Here is a 9,540-nt window from a genome sequence, read left to right as displayed (position 1 = left end):
CCACTTTCTCAAGAGAAACACAACCCAGCCAAATGGGTGGGGTATAAATAATAAAGTTGTTGTCGTTGATACACATGTACTTGCCATTTTGACGAAGAGACACACTTTGGCAAGCGATTTCCACCAAGGCAATGCATGTTTATAAGTTCTCGTTGCTAATGCGTGCATTGTGGTGCACACTTCAGCAGAATAGATACATTTCTGTACACGTCGCACAATTCGGAGGAGGGCAAATCTCAAAGCATAGTTGTGTTCCAGTTCACATCTTGTTGTGGGTCAAGACCTCATGCCCCCCCCCACACACACAGTTGCCTAGGGGAAATGAATAACCACACAGAATGAATCATACTGGGATCTGGCTTGAATATGGCCCCAACTTTATTGGTTACAGTAGAGAATAGTGTGGCGTCTGCTGGGAGTGTATCTAAGCGTAATTGACAACCATGAGGGATGCCCTATGACTTACATCAAAGTAGGGGTATCCCCACGGGGTCCCCATTGGAGGAGTGGTATGGCCCTAGCCCTCACCTGGGCATCGGAAAGAAGCCACTGCTCCCAGATCCTTTTAACAGAGCATCCTTACCCACGGAGGGGCAGGCAAAGGGTATAACCTCACCTCCACCAAAGATCTAGGCTTAACCAAGGCCTAACCTCCTTACAAAGTTGTGACGGTCTCGGTCCAGTATACCTGAAGGAGCGTCTCCACCCCCATTGTTCTGCCCGGACACTGAGGTCCAGCGCCAAGTGCCTTTTGGAGGTTCCCTCCCTATGAGAAGTGAGGTTACAGGGAACCAGGCAGAGGGCCTTCTCGGTAGTGGCACCCACCCTGTGGAACATCCTCCCACCAGATGTCAAAGGGAAACCCAGCCAGATGGGCGGGGTATAAATAAATTATTATTATTATTATTATTATTATTATTATTATTATTATTATTATTGTTATTATTATTATTATTATTATTCGAGGTAGGCGAAATCCAGAGGGCTGGTGCCAGTTTGCCAAATGGAAAAATCCCTGCCCAGCCCCGATTATGGCGGCCGACTTGGTCCATAGCGAGGTCAGAGCACCAGTAAAAGCAAACACACTAGATTTGCTGGGGAAAAGACAGGAAAGACCGCTGGGCAGGCCGCAATTTAACTACCCCTGGGAGCAGGCCCAAGTGTCTTCACTGGCCGGTTTGGCCCGCTGCCTGGGGGAATGCCTGAACAAGGACTGCTGGCATTGGCCATTAACCGAGCATTCTGGCCTGTCATTGGTTGGACCACTTGTGTGGTCTGGAGCCTGGCGGAAGTGTGACTTAGGAAGGGTCACCTGAAAATGTGAACCTAACCCATAGACCTGGGCAAGATGCTCACACAGTGGGAAGCATTCACATTGCGTTCCCACTTCCACCATGCACAACCGATAGTGGGGAGGGCCTGTTGTGAGCAGTGGGAAAGCTCCGCTTACGGTTTCTGCTTATCTTCCTTACCATCATTCATCCAAGCCCGGAAAGGCTATTTAGGTAATGCAATGTGCTTAAGAGGTCTGTGCCTGCCTTCTATTCCCTGGTAGCAGTGTTTTGCAGCACTAGCCTTAAAGTGCCTTGCTGTGGACAGAAATTCTGCCTCAGGTTGTGGGGCCCGACGCTTCACAGCACAAATGGCTCCACCTTGGGAATTAATTGTTGGTGAGAGAAGGGGGTACGGAGGGGGGGGGACAAGCATATGCCACAGTTGGATGGCCACCCTCTTCATTGGAAGAATCCAATACAGGAATCTCAGCTAAAGTGCCCATGACAGATGGCCACCCAACCTCTGTTTAAAAGTCTCCAAGGGAGGAGAGTCCACCACCTCATGAGGGAGACCAGTCCACTGTCAAATGGGTGGAAAGCGCCAGAAAGCTTTTTCCTGAGATACGCAGAAAAGGAAAATTTGATATAAAAGCACAATTTAAAGTCCTGAATCAGCAGTCAGTTAGTGGCCCTTATTCTGATTGCCCCTGCTATGAACCTAGCAACCTCTGCTGTTATCTGCTCATTTTGACCTGATAGGAGAAAGGACATTGTGGCAGTGGTTGAGCGCCCTGGGATGGTTAGTACGAGGGGGGTGATGATCTCGTTCCTCAGGTCTTTGTAGAGAGTACAGGACAGGAGGACGTGTGCCGATGTTTCGGTGCTACCATCTCCACAGGGGCAAAGACGTTTCTCAGGCAGGATCTTTTGGAAATGACCCTCAAGTACCGCAGATGGCAAAACATCCAGTCTTGCAAGTGTAAAAGCACGTCTGTATTTTGGGATAATAAGTTTGTGCCAATATGGAGCCAGAGAATCAAAATGGAGAGGTGGAAACCGGACATACCAAGGGCAGAATTTCCTTATAGTTTCCTGGTGTTTAGTCAGAATCTCCTTTCTTGCAACTTGAAGCCATCGATTTGAGTCCTACCCTCCGGAGCAGGAGAAAACAAGCTTCTTCCCTCCAATTGCATCGCTGCTGCATCCTACAATGGTGGAGGAGGAGGAGGAGGAGGAGGAGGAGGAGGAGGAGGAGGAGGAGGAGGAGAAGAAGAAGAAGAAGAAGAAGAAGAAGAAGAAGAAGAAGAAGAAGAAGAAGAAGAAGAAGAAGAAGAGGAGGAGGAGGAGGAGGAGGAGGAGGAGGAGGAGGAGGAGGAGGAGGAGGAGGAGGAGGAGGAGAGGAGGAGGAGGAGGAGGAAGAGGAGGAGGAGGAGTTTGGATTTGATATCCCGCCTTTCACTCCCCTTCAGGAGTCTCAAAGCGGCTAACATTCTCCTTTCCCTTCCTCCCCCACAACAAACACTCTGTGAGGTGAGTGGGGCTGAGAGACCTCAGAGAAGTGTGACTGGCCCAAGGTCACCCAGCAGCTGCATGTGGAGGAGCGGGGAAGCGAACCCGGTTCACCAGATTATGAGTCCACCGCTCTTAACGACTACACCACACTGGCTCTCACCACACTGGAGCAAGGGGAAGGACTGTGGCAGCAGGATTAGCACTGCGCAAAGGGATTATGTGAGCCAATCTCTGTGATGCAGCCAGACAACAGTCAAGTGAGCAACACAACTCCAGACTTTCCACTGTGTTTGCGTGTGTGTACACACACACACACACACGGGAAAGGGAGAACTGTAAACAGTGGAGTCACATGGGTCATGGAATTTAAATAAGCACCATGACCATTTGCAGTAATCAGTGATAATACCTTCATCCTAGATTTGCTGTGTTAATTTACACCTGTAATGGGGCATTATTCAATCCCAAATAGATAGAATTCAGGGATTTGAGTTGGGTTGGGACAGGAGAGGCTGGGAATTCTTTGTGGACCCTTCCAATCTGCGTGTCTCTAGATTAATTGTTGCTAGTTAGCTAACTGAAGTGAGACCTCTGGCTTCACTTGATTATCTAACATGGCATGTGTCTGCAACTTGATCTCTCTCTTCAACACTGAGATACTGGAATGGCGTTTGAGACACATGTGGAGGACACAGTTCTGCCTTCCACGGCTGGAAAACCAGCTCGAGTCCTGTGCCCATTTGAAAAAATGGAAGGGGAAAAACTGCTAATTACAATTCAGCAAGTTGCAATGCAATATATCGCTTTATACTGAGACTGTATAACACCAGTCCTGAAAGACCTACATTGGATCCCAGTATGTTTCCGAGCTCAATTCAAAGTGTTGGTACTGACCTTTAAAACCCTAAACGGCCTCGGCCCAGTATGCCTAAAGGAGCGTCTCCACCCCCATCGTTCAGCTCCGAGGGCCTTCTGGTGGTTCCCTCACTGCAAGGTGAGGTTACAGGGAACCAGGCAGAGGGCCCACCAGATGTCAAACAGATAAACAGCTAGGTGATTTTTAAAAGGCATCCGAAGGCAGCCCTGTCCAGGGAAGTTTTTAATGTTTGATGCTGTATTGTGTTTTTGATATTCTGCTGGGAGCTGCCCATAGTGGCTGGGGAGGCCTGGCCAAATGGGTGGGGTATTTTATTATTATTATTATTATTATTATTATTATTATTATTATTATTATTATGTTGTTGTTGTTGTTGTTGTTGTTGTTGTTGTTGTTGTTGTTGTTGTTGTTGTTATTTGCATTCATAGACCACAGCGAAATGTGGTTTACAATGAGGTACCTCTGTCCACAAACCCATTTTCAAGGTGGAGTCTGAGTATAAGGTGGAGCTCAGTACATTGAAAGGGGACGACAGATGCCACACTTTTCACATTGCCTGTTGCTAATTAATTGTCGCTGCAAATGTCATTTCCCTTTACCTGCCTACCTCCCCCAGAGTAGACTACTCAGAGAAGGCCAATGAATTTTTCTTTTCTTTACAAGGTGTCAAATGTCACCTGGTTTGCGCATCTGGGATGTTAATAATGCAGAGTGCCATAACTCGTGGAGCCTAGAATAAGCCACAGGAAGTTTGCAGAGTTCATTAGATCCCGTAACTAGACTGCTTCCCTCCCTCCTCTCCACGCATCCCATGGCTACCTTCTGTCCTCCTGAAACACTGAGAAGAGGGCGCCATGCTGATTTCTTTTCTTCTCTCTCTCTCTTGCACAAAAGCATAATGTTCTGGCAAGGTTTTTTTTGAAATAATTTAATTAGCCTCCCTTGAATATCGCCGCCTTGCTTTGGATCCTGCGACAATAACATCTCAAGCCTGCTGTGATTATCAGGGGGGGAGGGCTGCCATATTAATGCTTCCCCAGCAAAACGGAGAGCGGTGGGAAAATGTCACAGTCAAATTATTCTCTCCCCCCACCCCTTTGCCGTTGGGGAATTGAAACCAATCACCCTTTCCCCTCTCTTCAAGGGCAGCTCTGCAACCACAGCCAATCTCGAAATTGCTAACACGAGTGATCCCAACATGATTGCCAGTCACTTATCCGGCACCTTTAATGCGAAAAGAAGTGTGCTCTTTTATTAATATTTGCTCTTAGGACACTCAAGAATGCAGGTCGCTGTTCTAGCGCACCTGGGGAAAAGAGGTGTAGCTGAGAGAGAACTCTTGTCTGTTGAGCTTTGGTCACCGATTCCAAGCCCTTATAATAACAGAGCTGACGTGTACCGTATTTTTCGCTCCATAAGATGCACCTAGTTTTTAGCGGAGGAAAACAAGAAAAAAAATATTCTGAATGAAACAGTGGATGTATGGTTTTTGTGGTTCACGCTGTGGCCACAGACATGATATGTGATTTGACGGTGAGTTTGGGGTAGCCCAATGCAAAAAGCCTGAGGATCCATGTGGCTCTGTGCTTTGCAACCACGTTTTTGCGCCATTGCGGCCCCACGAAACAGTGTTTTTTAGTGCAGGCTCTAGCCATGGACATGCTATCTGATCTGATGGAGAATTTGGGGTGACCCAGTGCAAAAATCCTGAGGTATTTACTGTCCCCCAGGCAGGGCTCCAAACACAGGCCTGTAGCAGGGGCTCTCCTCCTCTAATGGAAAAAAGGAAGGCTTGAGGCTGGGCTGGGCCAATTTGCAGGAAAGGTGAGTTAGTGTTGCACTCAGATTGTGCTTCTGGGCTGCCCATGGGCATCTGGTTGGCCTCTGCAAAAATACGATGCTGGACTGGGCGGGCAATGGTCTGATCCATCAGGATCCTTCTGATGTTCTTGTGTACATAACTGCCAACCCTGAAATTTGTTTTAAAACCAGCTGTGAGAGCTGCCACCCTCCCACTATGGATCCCAAGACCCTGGCAGGCTATTCATGCAGATGAGTTTAGAACAATTCTCACCCTCGGAGCCATTGTTGTTGTTGTTGTTTAGTCGTTTAGTCGTGTCTGGCTCTTCGTGACTCCATGGACCAGAGCACGCCAGGCACTCCTGTCTTCCACTGCCTCCTGCAGTTTGATCAAACTCATGTTCATAGCTTCGAGAACACTGTCCAACCATCTCGTCCTCTGTCGTCCCCTTCTCCTTGTGCCCTCCATCTTTCCCAACATCAGGGTCTTTTCCAGGGAGTCTTCTCTTCTCAAGAGGTGGCCAAAGGATTGGAGCCTCAGCTTCACAATCTGTCCTTCCAGTGAGCACTCAGGGCTGATTTCCTTCAGAATGGAGAGGTTTGATCTTCTTGCAGTCTATGGGACTCTCAAGAGTCTCCTCCAGCACCATAATTCAAAAGCATCAATTCTTCGGTGATCAGCTTCCTTGATGGTCCAGCTCTCACTTCCATACATCACTACTGGGAAAACCATAGCTTGAACTAGACGGACCTTTGTTGGCAAGGTGATGTCTCTGCTTGTTAAGATGCTGTCTAGGTTTGTCATTGCTTTTCTCCCAAGAAGCAGGCATCTTATAATTTCATGGCTGCTGTCACCATCTGCAGTGATCATGGAGCCCAATAAAGTAAAATCTCTCACTGCCTCCATTTCTTCCCCTTCTATTTGGGGAAGACCAGTGATGGGACCAGTGGCCTTAGAATGATAGAATTATCTTAATGTAAAGTTGGGGGGGATTCAAAGGGCCATCTGGTCCAGTCGCATAGTGTAGGGGGGAGCACAGGGGCAGTTGCCCCAGGCACAAGATGGTTAGGGGATGCGAAATGTCAACACACAGTGCTGCCTCAATACAGCTGTGCTCCTCCATCTCTGGACTCAGTTTAAAACAGTTTCTCCATGCGAACCAGGCAGGAAGTGACCTCTCCAAACAATAGAATGACTCTTCTCTTCTTTTCTCTGTGGATGTAATCTTCTGGGTCTTTGTTTCCACCCAGCCTTGGGCACTGGCAAACCACACTATGCCACTGATCTACTCCAAACCCTGCAATCACAGCTAGAAATCTGAAATCTGTTTAAACAGCCTTGCTTCCCTGTTACTCTACCATCCAGCTTACAAATAACCTCCCCTCTTCCTTCACACTTCCTCTCCTTGATTCACCACTGGGGTAACTAGATCCAGAAAGGCATCTGTTTCCTTCTTCCCACGCCATGTCCTAGATCTCTGTAGCAAGCCTTAACCTACTCTTCATTTCTTGCTACTACTCCTCGGTTCTTGCTCCCTCCCTGATTGGAACCCCCTCTAAATGGGCCACCAACCTTAAGGACCTAAGTTGAACGCTACTGGATCAGGCCGATGGCCCATCTAGTCCAGCATCCTGTTTTCACAGTGGCCACCAGATGACTGTGGGAAGCCAACCAACAGGATCCGAGCACAAGAGCACTCGTTCCCTGCTGTGGTTTCCAGCAACTGGTATTCAGAAGCGTTGCTGCTTCCAACTGTGGAGACAAGAGCAGATCCCTCATGGCCAGTAGCTGTCAGAAGTGTGTGCAGGAGCTGGGCCCTGTGACCAGTAGGGCTTTGCAGGACTGGGGCCTTCCTAAGTTTGTTCTGGAGAGGCAAGGTGTGGCCTCACAGGTGAGGCCGATTGATAACTCACAGCACCTGGTGGCAAGAGCCGGGAAGGGATATAAGGTCAGCATTTCCCTTCGGCTCTTTGCCACAGCAACACGTTTCCTGCCTTGCTGCGTTTGGCTCCTTGCTTCTTGATCCTCGGACCCTTGGCTTCTTGACTCCCGGCTCTCTGACCCTCAGACTCTTGGCTTCTTGACTCCTGGCTTCTGGACTCCTGTTCCTGCTCCCATCCCACCATCTTGCCCCCAGTCCCAACGTCCCCAGCTGGGACTTTGATCGCCCATGAACCGGACCATGACAGTAGCCTTTGATAGCCTTCTCCTCCATGTGTTTGTCTAAATGCCTTTGAAAGCCATCACTGCCTCTGGTGGGAGGGAGTTCCATGGTTTACCTCTGTGCTATGTGAAAAAGTACCGTACCATGCCTTCATCCTGTAGCCCACCATCCATCTCTCTTCCTCCAGCTGGGCAACCGTGCCCAGCCTCTTCTGGCTTCTTTGAGTCACCTCTGCAGAGAACTGTCAGGATGGCAGCAGAAGTGGGCAACTGCTTGGCCGGCCGGCCAGCCAGGCATAAGTCCAGGATGACAAGCCTTTTCACCACTGGAGAGATCACTTTAATGCTACCATTTTATTTGCTGTTTCAGCCTTGGCCTTTCGCTGAAACTGTTGTCATTTCATTCCGATTTTATCCTCCTTACTGGTACTGAGACTGTAAGCCATCCTGGAAATATTTACAGGATACAGTTCTCCAAAAACAGATAAAACATCGCCTGCAGAGCAAAGGCAGCAAACCTGAACGGCTTTACGCTTCTACTTTCTGCCTTAGAAAGTGGTGTTCTTCTTCTCTTGGCATTCTTCCGAACTCTTAAACCGCCGAGCACAATGGAGCATTTGTCAAAATCACATTTGCAATTTGCTTGGTAACCGGTTTGGCAATTTAAATACAAGACCTTGGAGTAATTGCCTCCCCTACGCGCTTTTGAAACAATACCCTACACCGCTCAGGAAGGAGGCTTGATTAAAAATTAATTGCAGGGATCGGAAGGGAATGTCAGAGAGCGCCCACGAAGCCTGAACTGGTTAATTGGGATGCTCGCACGGCCGCAGGAATCGGCTGCAAAGGATCCAAATGCAAAACCGAGGTCTCAAATGCAATTGCCAGCTGACCTCCTAAGGCAGTTCAACAGCATCTATTTAAAGCACCCCCAGTGCACTTTTTTTAAAAAAATTAAACTTTTATTAATAAATGCAATACAGTGGTACCTCGGGTTACATACGCTTCAGCTTACAGACTCCGCTAACCCAGAAATAGTGCTTCAGGTTAAGAACTTTGCTTGAGGATGAGAACAGAAATCGTGCTCCAGTGGCACGGCGGCAGCAGGAGGCCCCATTAGCGAAAGTGGTGCTTCAGGTTAAGAACAGTTTCAGGTTAAGAACAGACCTCCAGAACAAATTAAGTACTTAACCCGAGGTACCACTGTACTTACAAACACAAACCAGAACACTAAACAAACTTATTAAGATACACCTCTCAACTTAGATTACAAAAAAAGAAAACAAACATACAAACTAAACATACAGATAAATTTTGACTTCCCTCCACCTATATGTGGCTTCCTTTGTTTCTTTTCTTCTTTTCGCTGTGTTATCAGTATTATTTTTGACTATCTCATCTTATACCCATTTCTTCTTAAGTTTTTACTCCATACGTTTCATTCATTGCATATTGATATATTAATAATAGAACAATGTTTTTTGATGTGTTCCTTCACGCAAGTCCACTCCTCTATCAGTTTTTGGTCTGACTGGCATCTTACCACTGCTGTAAGTCTTGCTGATTCTGTATATTCACAAAATCTTATTTGCCATTCTCTTATTGAGGGAGTTTTTTCTCCCTTCCAAATTTTGCTATAATCATTCTGGCTGCAGCGGTTGCATATAAGAAAACTTTTTTCCTAGTGGCAGGAATGTCAGTCAATATAATTCCCAAGAGGTACGCCTCTGGGGGTTTTTTTACGTGATATTTTAAGCATTTTTTTTAAGTTCCTCTTGAATGTTACTCCAAAATTGTTTAATATACACACACTCCCACCACATAGGTGCACATATAAAGCATGTGGCTTCCCCCAAGAATCCTGAGGGAACTGCAGTTTGTTATGGGTGCTGGGAATTGTAGTCCTGGTGGCG

This window comes from Podarcis muralis, chromosome 1 (genome assembly GCF_964188315.1).
Source record: "Podarcis muralis chromosome 1, rPodMur119.hap1.1, whole genome shotgun sequence".
In the NCBI taxonomy this organism is placed as follows: Eukaryota; Metazoa; Chordata; class Lepidosauria; order Squamata; family Lacertidae; genus Podarcis; species Podarcis muralis.
Note: the sequence above shows the minus strand (reverse complement) of the source record.